Genomic DNA, 25,611 nt, shown 5'->3' with positions numbered 1-25,611 from the left:
CAATGAGTTCTTCCGGAGTTCACACGATCACCCTTTCCATATAAACCCTAAATAAGCCCAGGGCATAGCTTACAACTCTTTCCCCGAGGGCTTTGTGGGGCGGGGCTATCATCCTCAAAGACATAACTTCCAGCCCTTTCAACTAGGTTGAAAGAAACAGCTATGTCAAAATTTTGGATGGATGTGTTTGGAAAAATGGTATGCGTGGGAGGGGGGCTATTTGCCCTCCAATCACTTTCAACTATTAAAAAGGACACAGGCCCTTTCAATTCCAAACCCATAATTTCTGGAACTTTCAACTACGTTGAACAAAACGGCCATCCCAAAATTTTGATTAGATGTGTTTGGGGAAATGAAAGACGTGGTAGGGGGGTTAGTTGCCCATCGTCTCTTTGAGGAAGATGAAACTTGTTTGCTGCTAATTTAGTTAGCCTTGGGGCAATAGTAGTCTTATGGCACCTACCCTATTCTGAAAAATCATTTTTTTTTCTGTTTGAAAAACAGACAATAAAATATAATTACAAAAACAAACAAGGAGCGTTTCCTCACCTCATCAGGAATTATTAGACCATTATAAACATGAAAAAAAAAATCTAGAATTTGTAATATCATATGCTTAATAAGATTTGTTATTTAAATCTGTATTGTTTAGGATAAAACTAATTTATTCATTTAGTTGCATATTATTTTTTGGTTAGACAAGGTGTGAAAAATAGCAACAGACAAAAAAGTGCTATAATAAAAATATGATGAAAATTGTAAGACGAATTTTGGTTGAGTAACAGGGGAGTATGAAGTTATCATTATCTTACCATTATTTACTTTTATAAAACTAAGACATTTCTTAAAATAAAATAATAGTATTAAAGGAAAATGAAATAATAAAAAAGGCTTAAACAATGAATAAAACGTGTCATAATTATGATTAAAAACCTAATCTAAACTTTAATTTAATATTTTTTATGGGATAGCCAATGGGTGCATTTTATGGAAAAAATCAAATGAAAAAAACAAGTTTTTCCGACTGAAAGTAAGGAGCAACATTAAAAATTAAAATGAACAGACATTAATAGGTATATGAAGGGGATTGTCCTCTCCTCAACACCTCGCTCTTTACGCTAAAGTTTTTTAGTTCTTTGAAAAAGCGTCTTGCTGTTCTAATTAAACGACCCTAGTTTTCAGGAGTCATTCTTAAAGAATTGTGACAAAATTCAAAGTTAAAGGTAAAAAGAGGTTTTTGAGGAGGTGGCAACCTCCCTCACATAGAGAATAATTTTGATTCGTTTTAATTTTTAATGTTACTTCTTACTGTCAGTTGAAATAAACTTGTCTTTTTAATATATTTTTGATCATTTTTTAAAATATTTTCAGAAAATATGACCCCCTCTCCACGGAGAAGCACCCTTACCATGGAAGTATCCTCTAGATAATTCAATCCCAGTGGAAATTTACCCCGGACAGTTACTTTTAACTACTCCTCGCGTAAAATTGAGACGGAAAAGAGAAAGCAAGACATTGAAAAAGAATTCTTGCAAATTCTCTTGACAACTTCACTCCCTGAAAACTTACCTTCCTATGGCATATTCCCCTGTGGAAAACCCCCCAGCAGACAATTCGTCCCCTCTCCACCTGAAAATGTATGCATATATCTTAATAACAAATACTATGCGTAAACAATAGGTAAATATTATAACTTAAATACCTCTCCCATGTGGCTGTACGGGGGAGGAGTTCATGTTATACCCAAAGAATCAGCTATGAGGTCTTTCAGCAACGATGAACAAAATGGCTATCTCAAAATTTTTATAGGACGATTTTGGGAAAAGAGTAGCGGAGAGATGGGCTAGTCGCCCTTCATTTCATTGGCTCACTTGAAAAGGGTACTAGAACGTTTAACGTTCGTTCGAATGAGCCCTCTTTCGATATTCTAGGACCACTGGGTCAAAACGATTACCACTGGGCAAAACAATCAAACCAAAAAAAAAAAACTAAACACGCATCTGTGATTTTTTTCAGCCAAAAAATACAAAATTCCACATTTTTGAAAACAGGAGCTTGAAACCTATGCATTAAGGGTGTCTGATACGCTGAATCAGACAGTGTCATTGTGTTGCGAGAGCAACACTTTGGTTTTGTCCCGTTTTTTTTCCTATGCCGCCGATCTCAGCTTATTCCTGGAAACTGGTAAGGGTGTAACCTGTGCGGTTTTTACGGAAAGTGTGAACCTCAGGCCGGATTGATGAATATAAAATTACATTTTGGGAAGCTCCAGAGAACTCTTGCCTGGGGCCAAAAAGAGTGGTTTTTGTTTCTCCATGAGCCAGAGCCTATGGTGTGCGAAGTGAAGTGGAGTTATATAGCTTATGTCAGAGTATCTGAAGTTGTGCAGCCAAGCTTTCGTTTCATCAAACCATGTTTCTACTTTCGAGTGGAAAGCTCCGTTCTAGCAATTAAGCAAGCAGGCACCACTTTCAAATTGAAGATGGACTAAAATCTAAAAGTGTCAAATATATCCGGCAGTTACCCGGCCCCGCAGCCAATATATCTTCTCTGAGTGATAAATAGAAAAATTTACAGAAGCAAAAATTTGGCATTTTCCCATGGGACCGAAAGTGCTGCCATCGATTGTTTCTACCAATTTCTGTTCGTGATTTCAGCTGAGTTTATCATTCGGTTTTTTGGACTTCGGATTGGCGTAGAGAAATGGTATCAGATGTCCTTAATAAACTTTAAAAGTTCTCTCATTGCTAAAGAAATTGGAGCTTATCATTTGCTCCTTTCTAAGTGGTGACGCAAGAGAGTTAGCCTACGGCAAAAAAAATATAAAGCTTTTAACTAAGACCGATGGAATTTTTTTTTGACGGCAATCGATAGCTCTTGATGAGCTAATCAAAGTATATGCTATCCATTTTTTTGTACAAAAATACATACAAATTGTGAGACATATAGAGGACTTTTAAGCAACAGGCGGCTGTTAGGTAATAATCACCTTTGGCAATGAGGGGTTAGCAACTTTTGCTAGCTGGTGTATCTATTATTTGTTTCCAGTGTATTTGATGGTAAAACAATTTGGTTCCAGTGGTAAGACATGTAGTTGACTTTTAGGTAATAATCTGCTGTTAGGCTACAGTCAACTTCAGCGATGAGGGGTTTGCAACTATACTAGTTGGTGTACCCATTTGTTTGTTTCCGGTAAACTTGATGCCTATCACGGGAGATGGACTTAAAGTACGAATCTGTTCACTTTTTGGCTAGAAATTTGTGCAAATTGGTGCACATAGTATTCGATCTCTTTAATTCTGACAGAATTAAGCGTTTACGCAACGGGTACAAACGATAACGTAAAATAATGAGGTAAATTCGTAATAATTAGTGTCACCTATGGTATTTTAATCCTGAAAAGTTACGGATAGCTTTATAATACCAACTAGATTATATAAGATACTAGCTGTTGGTAGGGCGCTTCGCGCCACACCAACAACTAGTTGGTGGGGGCGCTTCGCCCCCCCCCAAGGCCCACCGCGCGCGTAAGTCGTTACGTGCCATTGTAGTTGTATCCCTGTGTCCCACCTGTGAATATAGATAGATATATACATGTTTTTAACTACGCAAAACTTGCGAATATACAACATTCTTCGCTGTCCCATTGTCTGTGCATATAAATAGATTGTCAGGTTTACGACTCTTGAACTTGCAACATATAATTGTCCATGGGAAAACAATCCATATTCAGATCTGTACCACGTTTTTCTAATGATTGCCCTTGAGCTTTTTGATGGTGATTGCTAATTGAACATTCCCTGTGTCCCCGTCGTCATTTATATATCTCCCCTGTGCCCCCTGGCGTTCCCGTTGTATCCCTGTGTCCCGGAAATCATTTATATTCCCTGTGTCCAGGTCGTCATTTGTGTCCCGGTGTCCTAGTCTATAATTTCTCTTTGAGTGTCCCGGTCGTCATTTATATTCCCTGTCTCCCGGTCTGTAATTTCTCTTTGAGTGTCCCGGTCGTCATTTATATTCCCTGTGTCCCGGTCGGTATTTGTGTCCCGGTCTGTAATTTCTCTTTGAGTGTCCCGGCCGTCATTTATGTTCCCTGTGTCCCGGTCTGTAATTTCTCTTTGAGTGTCCCGCTCGTCATTTGTGTCCCGGTCTGTAGCGTCATCTTATAATGACGTCATACACAAAGCCTTATATACTTATAATGACATCATATGCAAACCCACAAACAAACAAACATGCATACATACAGCTTATATTTTTATATATATAGATATAGTTTCTTTTTTAGTTTTTCTTTTCTTAGTTTTTTTCTTTTTTTAGTTCCTTCTTTTTATTAATTTATTTCCTTTTTTAGTTTTTTCTTTTTCAGTTTTTTTTCTTTTTTTAGTTTTTCTTTTTTTTGTAGCTTTTTTAGTTTTTTTAGCTTTATTTTCTTTTTCGTCCATTACCTTTTTTATTTTTAGGTTTTTCTTTTTTTAGTTTTTTAGCTTTTTTTCTTTAGTTTTTTTTCTTTTTTACCTTTTTTAGTTAACTAAACTTGATAAAAATTTTTATATTTGAAGTCAGCATAAAAATCTGATTCTTTTGATATACAGTTTTGTATCAAAATTCGTTTTTTATATAACCGTTATTTTGAGTTTTGGTTACTATTCAGCTGATTCTATGATTTTTAAATGAAGTGTATTTTATGGTGGAAATAACGGTTTTTAGCAGTTCTTAGCCATTATGAGATGACCAGAACCCTAATTTAAGGGCTTAGAACCTATTTTTCGGTACGTTTAGTTTAGAATGTATTATATGGTAGAAATAAAACATTTAGCATTCATTAGTCATTACAAGATACCCTGACCCCCCAAATTAACTGCCGATAAACTTATTTGTAAGTACGATTTGTTAAAAATGAAATGAGAGAGAGAAAGAGATAGGTTTATTTAAACAACATCGTAGCTAACGGCTAATTTGCGTTGCTTCACAATGCTAAATAACAAACTAACACAAAAAAAGAAGAAAATAACAGTGTAACAGCTTCAAAACCTTCTGTTTTGTTGCATAGCGAACGTTTGTTGCAAACGAGGAAGTTAGGAAGGCCACGACGGGCGTTGAAAGTAACAGGTCTTAGGATGGGAGGCGGCTCATTGGCATAGTCGTTAACGGGCAAACTGTCGAAACGTTCGATTGCGGGTAGGTCTGTGAGACTCGATTCAGTCGGTCTGCCTACATTGGCACGGGTGTCACTTAGAGCGGATAAGTTACTCGGTTCCACTAGGGAATTCCTCCTCTCAGAGACATGTTTGCCACTTCTGCAACCACGACTCGTTTTAATGGGAGGCTTAGAAGTAGCTTTACTGTGAACAGTGCTGCCGTCTAAAAAATTATTAAAAGTCACCAAGTTCGAAAAAGTAGATGGCGCCACCGTATACAAGGGTAAAGAAAGGTCAAATAAAGTATCTTTCCTGTACTTAATTTGCATATTGATGGCACAGAAAACTGTCAGGATAGCCACTGCTTTAACTGGTGACGCCATTGGCGAACCAGCACACATATATAGGGCACTATTTAGATAAACTTTTTTTTTGTTTTTTTTTAGCATTACTTAGCCATTATGAAATAGCCAGACCCCAATTAATGGCAAATAAACTTATTTGTTAATACTATTTGTTTAAGATGAAGTGTAATTTATGGTAGAAATAATGATTTTTAACTGTTCTTAGCTATTATGAGATAGCCAGGTCCCATAATTAAGGGCTTATAAACCTATTTGTACATTTGATTCATTCAGAAGAAAGTATATTTTGTGAAAGAAATAAAAAAACCTAGATGGCCTTGGCTATTACTATATAGAATGACCCCTAAATTACGGGCCTATAGACTTATTTGTAAGTACAATTGTATAATTGAAGCGTTTTTTTTGGTAAAATAACAGTTTTTTTTAGAAAGAATTGGGACACAATTCAAATTTTAGCGTACAAATGGAGGTCCTGAGGAGAGGGCAACCCCCAACATATTAGTAATTATTACTGCTTGTTTCAAGTTTTAATGTTGCTCCTTACTTTCAATTGAAAAAAAACCTGTTTTTTAATTGAGTTTCGGCTATTTTTTAAATAATTCCAGGAAATCTGATCCCGCCTCCACGGACGGAACCCCCCTTACCATCCCGGTTGGAATCTTCCCCAAACAATTACTCTTAACAACTCCACGCTTAGGATTAAGACGGGAAAGAGAAAGCAATACATATAAAAAGAATTTTGTATGAGAACTCTGGCAAATTTCCATAGTCTATAGTTTCCCCTGACAAGCTCAATCCCTGGAAACTTCAACCCCATAGAAAATTCCCCCGTGGAAAACCCCCAGCAGAAAATTCCCTCCCCTCCCCCTGAAAATATATACATGCATCTTAATAGCAAATACCATGGGTAAACAATAGATACATTTTATAACTTAAATACCTTTCCCCAGGGGCTGTGGAGGGGGTGGGTCACGTTATAGTCAAGGGCATAGTTTTTGGGCCTTTCAACTAGGATGAAGAAAATGGCTATCTCAAAACATTTATCGTAGGATTTTGGAAAACAAAATTGGCCGGGGAGGTTGCCTAGTTGCCCTCCAATTTTATTGGTCAATTAAAAAGGGTACTAAAACTTTTCGGTTTTCTTGAAAAAGATTTTCTTGTCATACATTTGCAGTGGCCATCTTAGAACCCCGTATTATATTCAGCTGCCTGTCTGATTTGATAGTCGTGACCAATAGTAGTAGTTGCGATAACAATTTTACACAATTGATTTTAAGCGTTGATTGGGGTGGTTTTTGATGCTGGGTTATTTTTCATAGTCAAACATGGAGAATTATTTAAAAAATCTATTACCTCAACAACACCACCTGATACTGAAAAGGTGCCAAATCACTGAAAAGGTGCCAAAGGTGACTAAAAGCTTGCAGGCAGACGCAAATCGTGAATCAGATTGTTCTTGTTATAATTTGTAGGCATATACACGTTAATTTCTACATGATTTTCAACCTTTTAATCAGGGTTCCTTAAGTATTTACAAAAAAAAACAAGTTTTTTTTAACTGCAAGTAAGGAGCGACATTAAAACTTAAAATGAACAGAAATTATTCCGTATATTAAAAGGGTGGCTCCCTCCTCAACACCCCGCTCTTTACGCTAAAGTTTGACTCTTTGTTACAACTCTACTTTTTAAAACAATAATAAATACATAAATGATAAAACTTATATATTTTAAATCAGCAAAATCAGTATATTTTAAATTTTTCAATTTATTTTCTTGACTCATGATGGAATTTCTTGGTTGAGTAGACTTCACGAAGAACAGAAGAGCTGGGATGAGCAGTAAATTCGTTTAACAAAGGATGAGCAAAAAATAAAATTAGTTCAAAAATGTTAAGGGCTCTATTTCTTTTAAAATGTGAAAAAGAAGAAGAAAAAAGGCACAAACAAGAATTTTACAGAGAATGAAACGGTTTTAAGGTTGAAAGCCCTTGATTTTTATTTTAACCTTAACATTACAAGAAGCCTGGTCTGTTGCAACGCCTTTCTCTGTGAAAATTAAGGCTATCACACAAAAAGACGGCAACAGTGTACAGGCTTACACAGGTAGTTTTTACTGCAAAAAAATACTGCTCAGCTACTGCTTAGCCTAGAAAAGAAAAAGGACATTAATCGATTAGAGATAAAAGACATGTAAAGAAGTGATAAAACAAATAAATAAACAAAGAACAGATCATTACTTTAAACGAGCAATTAGAATGGGTCATCGGGTTAAGATCATAATTCTAACCCGGGTGCAAGGAAGACTACAACCGCCACAAGTCATTTTTAGGCAATTTTTTCAATTAACCTATTATTATGCTCAAAAAACTGTCATTGTATCAAGTATCAAGATTCAAGCCCTATTGCATTCGTTGTTTTTCTTTGACAGAATTTGGAGTGTTGTCAAACAAAGGAATCAATTTTTTTCCTATGCAAGTTTTTGGCATGTTATTTTTCTGAAGCCCTGTGGTTTTAACCCTTCAACGTAATTCGACATTTCCATTATCCTTACACATCTAAGCTTCAGCTCTACCAATCTGCTAAATTTCCCTTAAAAAAATGTTTTTTTGAAGATTGAAAAATAAGTTGAAAATATGCCAAATAATAAATTTCATTTATTGCGAAATAAAAATTTGCGAAAAATTTTACTATTGCAAGATAAAACTTGCAAAAACTTATTTTTGCAAGTTTCCCATTATCACCTCAACCCCCCCCCCCCGAAAAAAAATTAGTGATTATTATTTTACGACATACGACAAGATGATTTTCTTCACTTTTGAAGTTTCAGGCAGCTAAATAATCCTCGAAACGCACTGAAACTTTTCTAGGTCTGCAGTGGCACTGGTGTTCTTCCTTTCTTCTGTTTCTCTCTCCTCATTTGAATAATTTACCACAGATGATAAATGAGACCCAACAATTAGAGCAAATACTGTGGATGCAGTTGAACATGTAAAAATCAGCTAATGGTTTGTACATGCCTTTATAATTCTTCCCTACTTGTGTTCAGTTCTTATTATAACTTAGAACTTATTAAAAACGGTATTTCCAGAACCAGCGAAAAACCTTTTCTTTTTTCACTAGTTCATTCATGTAAACCAGTTTTAAGTTCTAGAATTTTTTTTCCGATCCTACGGAATTAAAAATGTTCACTTTTCTACTAAATTTGATACGAAATGCAAAATGGGAATCAAATTTTCTCACAAAGAAAAAGGCTGTTTATTGTCCTCCAAACTCGATGTGCAACAGATGAGAACCGATATTTCACTCTGCTGCTATTGGTATGTAAAATAAAATTGATTTATATTAAGACAAATTAACTTTTTTAATATATAACAGAACTTTAATAAGAGAACCAAAAACTTAACTTTAAGGAGAAGCAAAAACTTTTGTGATTTGACTTGCATCTCAATGTTGTCCTTTTCATAAGTCTTGACCCCCCCCCCAAAAAAAAAAAAATGATACCAAGTCTCTCCAATACTAAATTCACAAACTGAACAATTTCTTTTATAAATTCTAAATAAAAATGAATTTAATTTACAATAGCTTGGAGATTTGAGATACAACAGATTGGAGGGCGACTGACATCCCTCCCTAATTTCCCTCTCGCGCCACAGACCTACTAAACTTGCAAATTCACTATATTCCCCCTACTATTACAGCACCATTATGGAGTTATTCCAGCTCAAACATTCTTGTATTTATAGATATAGAATTGCAATCATTTCCATTTTTGTTGATTGGAAATTTAAATCACCAACATTTTAAGACCAAAAAATTGCTCTGTGGCTTTTAGAGACAATTTTTTGTTAGGTTAGGTTTGCAGTAGTTTTGCAAGAGAGAAAAGATGTTCAAGAAGTCAAAATGCATCTATTATTAAGTTTCATGACCCAAAAAATTGTTCTGGTAATACCAACATTGACCCATTTTCTCTGCCTGTAGTTCTGAAAATGCAGTTTCGGTAAAATTCTAGTTAATTGACTTCTTGCTATCTCAGATAGGGTATAGGTTAGGAAAATGAGACATTCAGGGATGAATCTACAGACTAAATTATGTCCCAGGAAGGTATCTCAATTCTGTTTTATAAGGTTTTAAAGATATGCAAATACATTTCCTAAATTTTGAAAAAAATTGATATGGTTCAAGATTCTACTCAAATAACAGGAATTACATTTTCAGAACTATAGGCAGAGAAAAGGCAACTAGTAACTGAAAATTAGGGTAAAATGTTGTTTTGTCAAAATTTCAATAGGCCTAGGTATAGATAGACCTGTCATGTAGGCAAATTTCAGGGCCCTCTAGAGGGAGAACTGGAGGTGGGTGCTTTAAAACACCTTCCCATGACACACTTTAGCCTGTAGACCCATCCCTGAAAGTTTCATTTTCCTAACCTAAACCCTTTCCGAGATAGCAAGAAGTCAATTAACTAGAATCTCACAGCAATTTCTGTTATTTGAGTAGAATTATGAGCCATATCAATATTTTTTTTCAAAATTTAGGAAATGTATTTGCATATCTTTAAAACCTAATAAATTGAGATTGAGCAAAGTTGTGAAGCTGAAAACAATTTTATTATACTTCATTCAAGCAGAAGTTCTAGCCTATTTTGCAAGGTTTCACTTTTATAGCGCAAATATTTTTAAAGGTCATCAAAGGTCAGGACCCTCTAGAGGGAGAGAGTGGAGGTAGATACTTCAAAATACTTTTCCAGGACATAATTTAGCCTGAAGACCCATACCTGAAAGTTTCATTTTCCTAACCTAACCCCTTTCTGAGATAGCAAGAACTCACCAAACTAGAATTTCGCTTATTGCACCTTAAAAATGGATCTAGTAAAACAATATTTTATTGTTATCTATTTATTTTTTATTTTTGACTTTTTAACTAGTGTTTGGTATTGAGAAGTATGCATATGTTTTTCCGGTGGGAGGGGGGCGAATTTTCTCCTATGGGATTTACCAAGGAGAGAATTCTTTTTAATGGGAAGGGAAGTTTCCGGGGGTGAATTTTTCATGGGAAATTTTTCACCGAGGGTATTCGCCAAAAATTCCAATACGAAATTCTTCTTATGTCTTGCTTTCTCTTTCCCGACTCAATTTTACACGTGGGGATGTTAAGGGTCATTGTCCAGAGTAAATATTGACCAGGATTGAGATGTTTAGAGGATTTATCCATGGGGAGGAGGGATTTTCGCAAGGAGGTGGAGCCAGACTTTCTGGCATTATTAAGAAAAGATCAGACATTAAATTAAAAAAAAAAGTTTTTTTCAACTGAAAGTATGGAGCAGCATTAGTACCCAAAACGAATATAAATTATCACGTACATGAGGAGAAAAGACTCCTCCTCAAAATCTCGCTCCTTACGTTAAAGTTTGAATTCTGTCCAAATTCTTTAAGGACAACTCCTGAAACACAACGTTCGTTTGATTAGAACAATAAGAACCTTTCTTTAAAAGTGCTAAAAAACTTTAGCATAAAGAGCAAGGTGTTGATAAGGGGCAATCTCCCTCGTATACGCAATAATTTATGTTCGATTTGAGTTTTAATGTTGCTCCTTACTTTCAGTTGAAAAAAGATCGTTTTTCATTTAATTAATAAAAAAACTCTTTCCGCAAAACTAGTCTTTCTAAGAAAAGTAAAGAGCTCATCAAACCAAAAATGAGCAGAACTTGAGTAAAATAATCATCCAAGCGTAAAACTACCACAAATCACTATCAATAAGTAAATGAAACTAAGAAAGAACAGATATTATAATAAATAGCCGAGTTAAACTCAAAACGAGCAAAAATTAATATGAGTAGGGTTGATAACCACCATGCCTTGTTACGACCAGACTTGACAAGGCCGTTTACTTTTTTTTTATCATTGACTATAGACTAGCTTTATAATTTGTATCACAGCTTAAAATTCAGTGTTGTAAAAAAAGAAATAACCGGATTTCCAGAGTTCATACTATTTTTTGTTTTATTTCGAGTAATACTTAAGCATATTTCTTACAATTTAAGATTGTATACCTGACGGGTGTCATTACTGTAGCTTCCAGTATTCTAATCTTGGTTCACAGGTTTATCTTCCTATCCTTCTACACTTTTTAGAACTGCGATACAAATACCCTGGACCTTGGCTGCTCTAGTCTAAAAAATATCATCATAATAAGTAATTTACTGTCTATAGGAACCAAGATTCTTCGTTGTTCAGAGAGTTTCTCTGAACTGATGTTCAGAGTTTCTGAATAGTTTCTTTCAAATATCCCAGGGTCCAACAACGCTCCACAAAGGTAGTTAGCTTTCCTAAATGTCCGCTTTTGGCTAACCCTAGAAACTCTTCCCCACACCCCTCAGGGTAAGGGTTGTAAGTTATGCCCTGGGGGCATATAAGGCTTATATAGAGAGGGTGATCGTATAAACTTTGGAGGGGGCTCATTCGCTTGGTACTCGGAAGTTCCAGTGTCCTTTTGGAGATTCAAAGTGATCTGAGTGTGGAACCCCCCCCCCTCTACACCTCGTAATTTCTCGAAATACACCTGAGAAATTTGGGACGGTCATTTCTTGTCGTAAAAACTTCAAAAAAGTTTCGTTTGACTGGAAATGGAAAGGGTTATTCCCTTTTAAATAGTTAAGGTAAATACAGGGCAACAAGCTCTCCCAAACCCATGAATTCCCATGAAATAGGCATTTGGTTCAGCTTAGCTGAAAAGTCTGGAAATTATGTCTTTTAGGATGACAACCCTCCTCCATATACCTTCAGCGCAAGGGTTGCATGCTATCCCCCGAGGGCATATAAGGTTTATGTGAAAAGCCTGGTCGTAGAAACTCTGGAGGGGCTTATTTGATTGGAAATCAGATGTTTTAGTGTCCTTTTTATGAGTCAAAGTGATCAGAGGCAGTCCCCCTACGTCCAATTCCCCGCAAATGCATGCGACACAAACTTTGAGATAGTAATTTAGTCAAAAATAGTCCAAAGATCATATAATAAGGTCTTAGGGGTAGATAACATTCCCCAGAGTCTGAAGGTAAGAGTTGTAAGCTAATCCCGAAGGGTATACAAGGTTTTTATGGAAGGTGTTGTCGTGTGAACTTTAGAAGAGGCTCATTTGATTGAAAATCTATTTCTCTTAGCTCCCTTTTATGTTTCAAACATGATGGAGAGCAACTAACCCCCCTCCCTTCCTAGAATACTAATTTTAAGTCGAATTTCTAATTTCCTGCAAATGCATGCGCTCCAAATTTTGAGAAAATAATTTATTCATGTTCACTTTTATGTTTCAAACATGATGGAGAGCAATTACCCCCCCCCCCCCTTTCCTAGAAAACTCATTTTACCAAAACACATTCAATTGAAATAGTGATATAGCCATTTTGTTACCAAAAGTTCGAAAATCATATTAGGGTGGACACAACCCTCCAGAGTCCATGGGCAAAGATTGAAAGTTATGCCCCGGATCATTGAAGTTTTTCATGGATATGGGTGGTCAATAAAAAGTTTGAATCGGATGATTCAATGTTTTTTAGAAAGCCCTACTAGCAATCTATCTTTCCTAAGAATAAATATTGTATGACAAATCTTGAAATATTAGAGGCAGTGATGATTTTTTTTTTTTTAAGCAGGTATTACAAAAAAAAAATGAAGTAAAGGGTATTAGTGCCCGATATTCCAGACTGGTGAATAATTCAAGCGAGTTAGAGAAGATATGGAATAACTTCTATAATGTCGATGTATAAAATAGCTGACCTAGCAATTACTGTGACTCGACACTGAAATCGTCTATGCTTTTAAAACAAGTCCTACGGAATTGAACAGCGGAGATTAAGCTGTTTTTTTCTTGGCTAGCCATCTAATTTTTTTTTTTTTTTTGCGTCTAAGTAAACATTCTCTTTTTTTTATTATTTAACTGGATGCACGGTTCCAGCATCCAGCACGGTTTTGTGGCTCGCTTTCAATTATACAACATTTCACATCCCATATTACACAGTGATGCGGCAATCACGTCATTCTGTATACTAAGATCCGCACTCTGTAGAGGTTTTCTTTTTAGATGGGGTTCTTAAAAGCTTTTGGTTAAGACTTTAGACCATAAATATCGACTGGTGATCTTGGAAATTCTATTTTCCCCTATTTTGACCCTCTTTAAAGGTCTAAAACATAAAAAAAAAAATTTAATTTGCACCTAAACTAAGTCAAATTACTTTTGATTTTCAAAAACCGTGCTGCAACTTTCAATTTAAACTGAACAAGCCCTTTCCTAAATTTCCACAACCACGCCTTGAATACGAAATGGTCGGAAGAGAAACAAGAGGTAAGAGCTCATATGGCACTTGAGAAGAGGCAAAAAGAGCTAAGATATGGTATGAGCTCTAGCAAAATTCTAAGAATCAATAGATTGATTTAAAAGGAAAATCAGAGGCTTAATGCCGGTCAGGATTTAAAATAAGAGCTCTGAGTTACGATGTCCTTCTAAATATCAAAATTCATTAAGATCCGATGACCCACTCGTAAGTTACAAATGCCTCATTTTTTCTAATTATTCCTCTCCCTTTAGTCCCCCATATGGACGGATCTGGGGAAACGACTTTATAAAATCCTTTGTGCAGCTCCCTGACACGCCTACCAATTTTCATTGTCCTAGCACGTCCAGAAGCACAAAACTCGCCAAATCACTGAACCCATCCCTCCAACTCCCCCAAAGAGAGCGAATCCAGTACGGTTACGCCAATCACATATCAAAGACATTTGCTTATTCTATCCACCGACCTTCATCCCGATTCCTCCACTCGAAGTGTTTTCCAAGATTTCCCCCTCCAACTCCCCCTAATGTCAAAAGATCTGGTCGGGAATTGAAATAAGAGCTCTGAGACATGAATTCCTCCTAAAAATCAAATTTCATTAAGATCTGATCACCTATTCGTAAGATAAAATACCCCAATTTTCACGTTTTCCAAGAATTCCGGTTTCCCCCTCCAACTCCCCCGCCCTTTGTTTATCAAAATCATCCGATCAAAACTATGAGAAAGCCATTTATCCAAGAAAAATTAATATACAAATCCAGAATAGCCTACTGAATTTTAACGAACTTGATAAAAATATTACTGGGACTAGGGGAACGGAAAATTTGATGTGTATCTGTAGTCCAAATAAGGGTCTATGAATGGATTTTCAACCTCCTATTTCCGCCTCTTTTCTACTTGCGCTTTTTAGCAGATTCTAGACATGCTGAAGGGTTAGAGATACAAGCTTGAGAAAACTTTTCTAGGCCCGAACTTGAACACATAATTCATGACTAAAATTTAATAGACCTAGTCACTAAATATTTAACAAGAAGTTCTTTCTCAATAATTCCGGTAAAATTCTAGTTAATTGACTTCTTGCTACTTCAGAAAGGGTTTAGGTTAGGAAAATGAAACTTTCAGGGATGAATATACAGACCAAAGTATGTCCCGGGAAGGTATTTTGAAGCAACTACCTCCACTCCTTCTCCCTCTAGAGGGCCCTGACCTTTGATGACCTTTAAAAATATGTGTTATAAAAGTGAAACCTTGCAAAATCGATTTTCTGCTTAATTGAAGTACAACAAAATTATTTTCAGCTTTATAACTTTGCTCAATTCCATTTTATAAGGTTTTAAAGATATGCAAATACACTTCCTAAATTTTGAAAAAGAAACATTGATATGGCTCAAAATTCTACTCAAATAACAGAAATTGCATTTTCAGACCTAAAGGCAGAGAAAAAGCAACTAGTAACTGAAAATTAAGGTCAAATGTTGTTTTGTCAAAATTTCAATAGGTATAGGACCTGTCATGTAGGCAAATTTCAGGGCCCTCTAGAGGGAGAAGGAGTGGGGGTGGGTACAAGATATACAAATACACTTCCTAAATTTTGAAAAGAACCATTAATATGGCTCAAAATTCAACTCAAATAACAGAAATTGCATTTTCAGAACTAAAGGCTGAGAAAAAGCAACTAGTAACTGAAAATTAAGGTAAAATGTTGTTTTGTCAAAATTTCAATAGGTATAGGACCTGTCATGTAGGAAAACTCCAGGGCCCTCTAGAGGGGGAAGGAGTGGAGTTGGGTACTTTAAAATACCTTCCCGGGATATACTTTAGCCTGTAAACCCATCCCTGAAAGTTTCATTTTCCCAAATGACAGAGAGTAGGCTATAAAACAGATCTTGGTCTATATTGGGGTTGAATATGGGCTAGCCAATTCTCAGCCATCCAAGAAAAAGCTTTAGAAAGAGCTAAAAATTCAACAAACCTTGCACATAGACAAAAGCTAGCAATGTCAAATTTATCCACTTCATGGTTGGCAAATTCCACTTCATGGTTGGCAAATTCCACTTCATTTGACTAGAAGATCTACAACAGTTCGAAGTTCGAACTCAAATGTAAAATTATTTGCTAGACTGCTTCAGTGACTATTGCTACTCCACTTGCCGTTACGTCATGAACTGCCCGGAGAGAAAATTTGAATTGGAATCGTGGATTTACAGTTTTAACTTCTGGGAAAAATTTTAGGATTAAAAAGTATACGAAAACTCTATCTATTTATCTGGATAAAAACTCCCTGGCAAAACTTCACTGCTAGAAAGAAAGAATGATAAGTGATGCAGGTACATGCTCAATTGGGGACAGATCCACGCTCTGAAGGGGTCTGGTATTTCGATACTTGTATGATACACTAAAAAAAAAACTATACTAAAGAAAAGTGACTTTGTAAGCATTAATTATGTGATCACAAACCTACTTCAAACCTTGTACACAGCATAATGAATAGTAGGGTAACCTAACCATTTGAGAAGTGGATATTCCAAGCTTTTTCAAACCTACCAGGAATGAAAATTAATACGAATTTACTGACTCATAAAATAGAAGCTAGTACCCCTGAATTGCCTGTAACATTTTCTTTATAGTGCCAGGGACCCCAAAATGCACATATTATATCACCCCTTCCCTCCTAGATCCTTTGGTTTACTCTTATCTGAAAACTACAGTATCCTAAGATTTTTGTATCAATTGTTTCGAAATTATGAAGATATGGTAGTTTCAAGTTTTTGATAGAGTTATCACCCTGAACTGTGAAAATAAAAAAGCAAAACTGGTACTTGTGTCTCTTTAAGCTAACCTAACCAAAATACCAACAAAATATTTAATTGAAATATAGCTACAATGTAGTTTCCCACCGAGCCGAAGCTAATATTGTCTGGTATAAAGACCATGAAAACCGGTTATTGTCTCATGTTCGCGATACAAGATCTTGAGTGTGGTGGCTCTACGACAAAAGTACCGTGAAACTAACTAAACAAATTAGACAACACTTTTGCTGCTACTTCTACTATTACCACTACTAACAACTCACTGCAGCACCAACCCACCTGAGGCCAACATAGCCAGGCGCACTCCTACTTAATCCTGCACGTTCCTGAATCTATCCAAAGCCTCACACTTTACACCCTCCCAGGAAGTACCCATTTCCCTTAAATCTTTCCTTGCGACATCACACATCCCAACTGGGGACGACCTGCTTTTCGTTTGGCCTCCTTCATCCACAGAACATGCTTTAGCCATCTAACCACTCTCTCATTATAACCCCACTCTCTCATTTTCACCACTCTCTCATTATAGCCCCAGTAAGTGCGATTGAACAACACTTTCTTTAGAGTCTACTGTTTGAGATCAGGATTGCCACTTGTTGCACAAAAGTATTGTTTTAGCACTATTTCAATATTTCTAGCCCTTAGCCCTTAGCACGAGTATTAGCCCTTAGCACTTGCTACATTGAATCTATCACTTTTTCTCCTATATGACCAAATCGAAAACAAAGACTTGTAAAATGCGATTACATGACGTGTCTCACATAAAAATATATGTCAGAAATTTGTTATGAATGACAATAGCCTAAAATAACTATTCATATACAGGATATGCGTATGCAACTTTTCCATTCAGCGCTCTGAGCAGCTCAAGATATATTTTTGTTCCTTTACATTAATTAAATAAAAAAAGCAAGTTTTTTGAAATAAAAGTAAGGAGCGATATATTTAAAATCAGCATTAAAATGCGATTCTTTTGATGTAGGTATTGGTATCAAAATTCCATTTTTTAGAGTTTTGGTTATTATTGCGCCGGGTAACTCCTTACTACAGTTCGTTACCACGAACCGTTTGATTAAATAAAAAAAACAAGTTTTTTGAAATAAAAGTAAGGAGCGACATTAAAACTGAAAACGAACAGAAATTACTCCGTATATGAAAGGGGCTTTTCCTCCTCGACACCCCGCTCCTTACGCTAAAGTTTTTTTATTGTTTTAAAAAGTAGAGTTGCAAGAAACAATCAAACTTTAGCGCAAGGAGCGGGGTGTAGAGGAGGAAAAGCCCCTTTCATATACGGAGTAATTTCTGTTCGTTTTCAGTTTTAATGTCACTCCTTACTTTTATTTCAAAAAACTTGTTTTTTTATTTAATTTCTGAAAGTTTTTGAATTAATGCATGTCTAATTTTGGCTTTCCATACATAAATTATTAAAATGAAATTTGCATATTAATTCTTTTTTTGGCTAAAGGGCTTTCTCTTAGTTTTGATCAGAAGATTTTGAGAAATAAGGGGGGGGAAGGAGGACTAGTTGCCCTCCATTTTTTCGGTTACTTAAAAAGGCAACTAGATCTTTTAATTTTTAACGGAGATTTTATTAATAAAAAAAATACGTAACTTAAGAATTAACTTACGTAACAAACTTTTATATTCTTATATTTTTGATTATATATATGAGGGGGATGGTCCCCTCGTTAATACCTCGTTCTTCACATTAAATCTTGTTATGTCCCAATTCTTTAAGAATGATCACTGAATCAAAAACGCCGTAGAATAAATAGTTGAAATTACTTAAAAAATTTTCAGCATAAAGAGCGAAGTATTTATCACCTCCTAAATACCTTGCTCTTTATGCTAAAGTATTTTTAGAACCCCAAATATGCGTAATAATCTCTGTTCATTATAACTTTTAATGCTTCTCCTTACTTTCAATGAAAAAATTTTTCATGTTTATATTTTCTGTTTCTTTTTTTAATAGTAATGCTAGAAAATCCTGCGCCCTTTTCACTGAATTTCTCTTCCCCCATGAAATATTCCTCCAAGGAAAGATCCTCCCATATAGCCCCTCCCCTGAACTCTACACCCAAACCAAAAAAATCCCCCTGATAATGTCGGTACACTTCCCAGCAAACATTACTGTGTGTAAACATTGGTCAAAGTTTGTAACTTGCAGCCCCTCCCCCAGGGACTATGGGGGGTAAGTCATCCCCAAAGACATAGTTATTATGGTTTTCGACAATGCAGAACAAAATAGCTATCTCAAAATTTTGATCCATTGACTTTGGGAAAAATATGAGCGTGGGAGGGGGCCTAGGTGCCCTCCAATTTTTTGGTCACTTAAAGAGGGCACTAGAACTTTTCATTTCCGTTAGAAGGAGCCCTCTTGCGACATTCTAGGACCACTTGCTCGATACGATGACCCCTGGGAAAAAAACAAACAAAAAAAACAAGGGCTAAGAGCTCATATGACACTTGTGACAAGGCGAGAAGAGCTAAGAGCCAAGAGATCATATGGTATGAGCTCTAACAAAATTCTATGAATCAATATTGATTTAAAAGGGAAAATAAGAGGCTTAATGCCGGTCAGGATTTAAAATAAGAGCTCTGAGTCACAATGTCCTTCTAAATATCAAAATTCATTAAGATCCGATCACCCACTCGTAAGTTATAAATACCTAATTCTTTTCTAAATTTTCCTCTCCCTTTAGCTCCCCAGATGGTCGAATCTGGGAAAACGACTTTATCAAGTCAAATTGTGCAACTCCCTGACACGCCTACCAATTTTTATCGTCCTAGCACGTCCAGAAGCACCAAACTTGCCAAATCACTGAACAACTCTCCCCAACTCCCCCAAAGAGAGCGAATCCAGTACAATTCTGTCAATCAATTATCAAGGACATTTGTTTATTCTATCCACCGAGCTTCATCCCGATTCCTACACTATTTGTGTATATGTGTGAATATATTTGTAAGATAAAAATACCCCAATTTTCACGTTTTCCAAAAATTCCGGCTTCCCCCTCCAACTCCCACCAATGTCACAGGATCTGGTCGGAATTTAAAATTAGAACTTTAAAGCACAAGATCCTTCTAAATATCAAATTTCATTAAGATCTGGTCACCGTTTTGTAAGTAACAAATACCTCAATTCTCAAAATTACCCCCCCCCCTATTCCACCAAAGAGAGCAGTAATGTCAGTCACGTATCTTAGACAGGTTTCTATTCTCCCCATCCTGTTTCATCCTGATCTCACCGCTTTCCCTCCACTCAAAGCGCCATCCCAATCCCTCCACTCAAAGCGTTTTCCAAGATTTTAGGTTCCCCCCAAACTCCCCCCAAACTCCCCCCAATGTCACCAGTTCTGGTCAGGATTTAAAATAATTGCTTTGAGACACGATATCCTACTAAATATCAAATTTCATTGAGATCCAATCACCCGTTTGCAAGTTCAAAATACCTCATTTTTTCTATTTTTTCAGAATTAACCCCTCCAACAACTACCCCAAAGAGAGCGGATCCGTTCCATTTATGTCAATCATGTATCCAGGACTTGTGCTTATTTTTCCCACCAAGTTTCATCCCAATCCCTCCACTCCAAGTGTTTTCCAAGTTTTAGGTTTCCCCCTCCCAACTCCCCTCCCAATGTCACCAGATCCGATCAGGTTTAAAACAAGAGCTCTGAGCCATGATATCCTTCTATATATCAAATTTCATTGAGATCCAATCACTCGTTCGTAAGTTAAAAATACCTAATTTTTTCTAATTTTTCAGAAATAACCCCCCCCCCCCCCAACTACCCTAAAGAGAGCGGATCCGTTCCGTTTATGTCAATCATGTATCTAGGACTTGTGTTTATTTTTCCCACCAAGTTTCATCCCAATCCCTCCACTCTAAGTGTTTTCCAAGTTTTAGGTTTCCCCCTCCCAACTCCCCCCCCAATGTCACCAGATCCGGTCAAGCTTTAAAATAAGATCTCTAAGACACGATATCCTTCTAAACATCAAATTTCATTGAGATCCAATGACCCGTTTGTATGTTAAAAATACCTAATTTTTCAGAATTACCCCCCCCAACTACCCCAATGAGAGCGGATCCGTTCCGATTATGTCAGTCATGTATCTGGGACTTGTGCTTCTTTTTCCCATCAAGTTTCATCCCAATCCCTTCACTCTAAGTGTTTTCCAAGATTTTAGGTTTCCCCCTCCAACTCCCCCCAATGTCATCAGATCCGGTCGGAAATAAAAAATAAGAGCTCTCAGACACAATATCATTCCAAACATCAAATTTCATTAAGATCCCATCACCCACGCATAGGTTAAAAATACTTCATTTTTTCTATATTGTACAAATTAACCGGCCCGCCACCCCCCCCCCCCCCAGATGGTCAAATTGGGAAAACGACTATTTCTAATTTAAGCTGGTCATGTCACTGATATGCCTGCCAAATTTCATTGTCCTAGCTTACCTGGAAGTGCCTAAAGTGGCAAAACCAGGACCGACAGACCAACAGACAGAATTGGCAAATGCTATATGTCACTTGGTTAATACCAAGTGCCATAAAAACTATAAAAAAAAATACTAGAAAAAACTAAAAAAGCTAAAAAACTAAAAAAAGGTAAAAAACTAAAAACTAAAAAAGAAAAAAAAACTAAAAAAAAAACTAAAAAAAGGTAAAAGCTACAAAAAAAAACTAAAAACTAAGAAAAAAACTAAAAACTGAAAAAGAAAAAAAAACTAAAAAAGGAAAAAAACTGAAAAATAAAGGAGAAAAAGAAAACTAAAAACCGGGACACAGGGAATATAAATGATGACCAGGACACTCAAAGAGAAATTACAGACTGGGACAAAAAAAACAACCAGGACAATCAAAGATAAATTACAGACCAGGACACAAATGATGACCAGGACACAGGGAATATAAATGACAACCAGGACACTCAAAGAGAAATTACAGACTGGGACACAAATAACAACCAGGAGATATAAATGACACCCGGGACACTCAAAGATAAATTACCGACCAGGACACAAATGACGACTGGGACACAGGGAATATAAATGACAACCAGGACACTCAAAGAAAAATTACAGACTGGGACACTGGGACACAAATGACCACCAGGATAGGTTGCCATTACCTTGGACATATTCTTTGTCTGCCACATAAACAATGCTAATCCACTGGGAGGAGTATTTGAGAGGTAGTGCTATAGCACTGCCTATGGTTGCAATTTTTTCTCCCAGAGGTACTTCATATGGAAGGGATTGTTATATAAAATTCACAGGGGGCTCATTTGATTGAAAATTGGGAGTTCTAGTGCCACTAGTAAGAGTCAAAAGTGATTGGAGGGCAACTAGCCATCCTAACCATGCTGTTTTCCCCCAAATATATCAGATCTAGCCTCCTTGTGCCCTTTTTTCAAAAACCCAACTGACAAACATTTTGAGATAATCATTTTGTTAAAACTACTTTGAACATCAGAAAAATAAAACTTATGGGTTAACAGAGTTCCCCAGGGCCAGGGGGACCAGAATAGCCCTAGCCAACACAGTGCTCCTCTACAGGAAGGAGCATTTAAACAAGAAATGCCAGTTTTCAGGAAAACAAAATACAGTCATGCATAGAAAAAAACACTGTATCAGAGGCACAAACATCTAGTATTTCATAAAAATATTTTAGCTAATTCATAGAAATTAACATTATAGAAAATTTCATGGAGAGTATCTTTGAAAGAGAAAGGATTTAAACAAGAATACAAAGGATGCAAGACATTAAGAGTCCTGTCTCTAAAAGACAAAATATTTATTGACTCCTACCCTGATACATGATATGCAATTCTGTAGAAGCAGCAAAGGCAAAACAAGAGGAAGTAGGATGTGACCAAAAACCATCTTTACAAATGGGCTATAACATATTTATAGTCATTTCAATAACATGGTTTGAAGTCCCCCCCCCCAAGGAAAAGTAAATACTAATTACTCAAAAACATTTAAATATAATTTATTGGGTCCTCTGCTGTATTGATCCAACCAATCCCAATTTGATAAAAACACATATATTTAAACATTTAGTTAAAATTTAAGATTATTTAACTTAATCATGACAAACCAGTACTGGTAAAATTCTAGTTCAGTGACTTCTTACTATCTTGAAAAGGGGTTAGGTTAGAAAAATGAAACTTTCAGGGATGGGTCTACAGGCTAAAGTATATCCCAGGAAGGTATTTTAAAGTACCCACATCTACTCATTCCCGCTCTACAGGGCCCTGAAATTGGCTTACATGATAGGTCAATACCTATTGAAATTTTGACAACACTTTTTTACCTAAATTAACAGCTACCAGTTGCTTTTTCTCTGCCTTTAGTTCTGAAAATGCAATATCTGTTATTTGAGTAGAATTCTGAGCCATATCAATATTTTTTTTTTTAATTTAGGAAATGTATTAGCATATGTTTAAAACCTTATAAATGGGATTGAGCAATGTGAAGCTGAAAACAAGTTTGTTGTACTTCATTCAAGCAGAAGATCAATTTTGCAAGGTTTCAATTTATAACACATATATTTTTAAAGGTCATCAAAAGTTAGGACCCCCTAGAGAGAAAGAGAGTGGAGTTAGGTAGTTCAAAATACTTTCCTGGGACATAAAATGGCCTGTAAAACCATCCCTGAAAGTTTCATTTGGTAAAACTCTAATTAATTGACTTCTTGCTAAGGCTGAATTTCTGTTTTGGAGAAACCGGAAATAATTATTTTGTTGGAGGGAGATTTATCCAAGGAAATTATTTTATGTTTACATCATAGACTTACAATGAATTATGAATCTTGCATTTGTGCAGGTTGTGGAGGCATCTAGCCCCAATTTTGGGTAAAATTCTAGTTAATTGACTTCTTGCTATTTTGGAAAGGGTTTAAGTTAGGAAAATGAAACTTTCATGGATAGGTCTACAGGCTAAAGTATGTCCTGGGAAGATATTTTAAAGTACCCATCTCCACTCCTTCTCCCTCCAGAGGGCCCAGAAATATGCCTAAATGACAGGTCTATACCAATTGAAATTTTGACAAAACAACATTTTACCTTAATTTTCAGTTACTAGTTGATTTTTCTCTGCCTTTAGGTCTGAAAATGCAATTCCTGTTATTTGAGTATAATTTGGAGCCATATCAATGTTTTTTTTCAAAATTTAGGAAATTTATTTGCATATCTTTAAAACCTTATAAAATGGAATTGAGCAAGTCATGAAGCTGAAAATAATTTTGTTGTACTTCAATTATGCAGAAGATCTATTTTGCAAGGTTTCAATTTTTAACCTTGAAACCAAGGTTTCAATATGTAAATATAAAATTTTACATATTTTTAAAGGTCATCAAAGGTCAGGGCACTTTAGAGGGAGGAGTGGAGGTAGTTGCTTCAAAATACCTTCCCAGAACATACTTCAGTCTGTAGATTAATCCCTGAAAGTTTCATTTTCTTAATCTAAACCCTTTCTGAGATAGCAAGAAGTCAATTAATTAGAATTTTACCTTCCTAACCTAACCCCTTTCCAAGATAGCAAGAGGTCACTAAACTAGAATTTTACCTTAATGCTTATTACACCTTAAAATTGAATCTATAATAAAACAATAAGTTTGAAAGTTTGATGCCAATGATTTGACCCATTGAGGGACCTAAAAACTGAAGAGAAAATTTATTATTTTTAAGGATATATAAAGCACTTAAAACAAAATGTAAACCTAAACGGCCATATTTGTAAATAACAAAAAAAAGCATGAAATGGTAACCTATACTCTTTATTTTAAGGTAAGAAATATAGACTATCCCACATTTACCAAAAACCTTCTGTTTTACTTGATTGAGAACAATGAATTTGGATTCAGTACACAATGCAGGGTATATAAGAGGTACAAAAATATAAATGGTACATAAGAATGTACAAAGAGCTTTATACTTACCAATTTTATTTATTTTACTAGTTCTCGGCCAGCCAAAGGGCTGGCTGAAACGGCAGCCCAACTGCTAAGACAAAATGTCGGAGAGCTTGATGATCGTGATGGAAAGAATATCCGACCAGAGTTGCAACGTTTTCTGTCCATGAATATGTTCCCTGAGTATCGTAAATCTCATACTTAAGCCATATCTTAATTGATGTATCTTCTTACCTTTAGTTGGTAGATACTAAAAAAGGCGTGGCTATTTTCTTTGAAGCCATCCAATCCTCTCTGTAAATAACGAGTGAGATTTTTAATTTACGGTGAACTAAATTTCAGCACCCATGCTAAGAAATCTGTGGCTAGTTAAGTATAACCTTTCCAATCGATCTCCAAAAGCCATAAGCCTTCCGTGTGATGGACTTGTTGGTTTTAAGCTCGAAGCTATAATTTCTCTATCCTCCCTATATTAAAAAAAAAATCAAACAACAGTTTTAAAAGACGTGCCGCCAAACTTATATCTAGGAGGTGGAAGCATTTTTACTTTTGAAGACTAGCTAACCTAGCTCTCCAAACACTTGTATAAGAAAGAAATAGATATGATTCCATTCAGCCAATAATAACCTATGAGCTCAGCTATGCGAGAAACAAACAATCAAGATAAACTGATAATTTCCCCGATGCAGAATTTTGTTCAAAGGAGTTTTAACACGGGAATTAATAAAGATGACATTATCCGTTATGGTTTGGCCTCTTTTGATAGCACTGAAATTTTCAAAGTGAAGCATAATCTTTGAAGTAAGAATTTACACAATGACTGGGTCTTTAAGAGGTTTAATACTAATGCAAAACTGAATAGGTTAGAAAAGTTATAATAGTGAACAAAAATGTAGGATAACTGTAAAAAATATATGGTGGCAACAAATTTATTTTTCATACAAAAATAGAAAGAGGAAACATGGAAGGGATTTACATTTAGATTATCACAAAAAGAACAATCATAACAGGATAAAAGAAAAAAAAGAATTAGACAAGAAGTAGAGTAATTTTTTTT

General features: G+C 35.8%; 1 long non-coding RNA gene across 2 annotated transcripts; it reads right to left on the bottom strand.

Annotated features, from left to right (window-relative positions):
- Nucleotides 1-1,488: 1,488 nt before the first annotated feature.
- On the bottom strand, nt 1,489-24,677 carry LOC136024725 (uncharacterized). 2 transcript variants are annotated; one of them, XR_010616890.1, is made up of 3 exons: nt 24,582-24,677; nt 15,798-16,041; nt 1,489-7,651 (listed from the first exon to the last, which is right to left on the bottom strand). It is a non-coding gene; the product is annotated as an uncharacterized LOC136024725 (long non-coding RNA). The 2 variants fall into 2 exon arrangements; XR_010616889.1 differs by having other exon boundaries at nt 1,489-5,364.
- Between the last annotated feature and the right edge of the window lie 934 nt (nt 24,678-25,611).

This window comes from Artemia franciscana, chromosome 3 (assembly GCF_032884065.1).
Source record: "Artemia franciscana chromosome 3, ASM3288406v1, whole genome shotgun sequence".
In the NCBI taxonomy this organism is placed as follows: domain Eukaryota; kingdom Metazoa; phylum Arthropoda; class Branchiopoda; order Anostraca; family Artemiidae; genus Artemia; species Artemia franciscana.
This window is presented reverse-complemented; position numbering and strand designations above follow the sequence as displayed.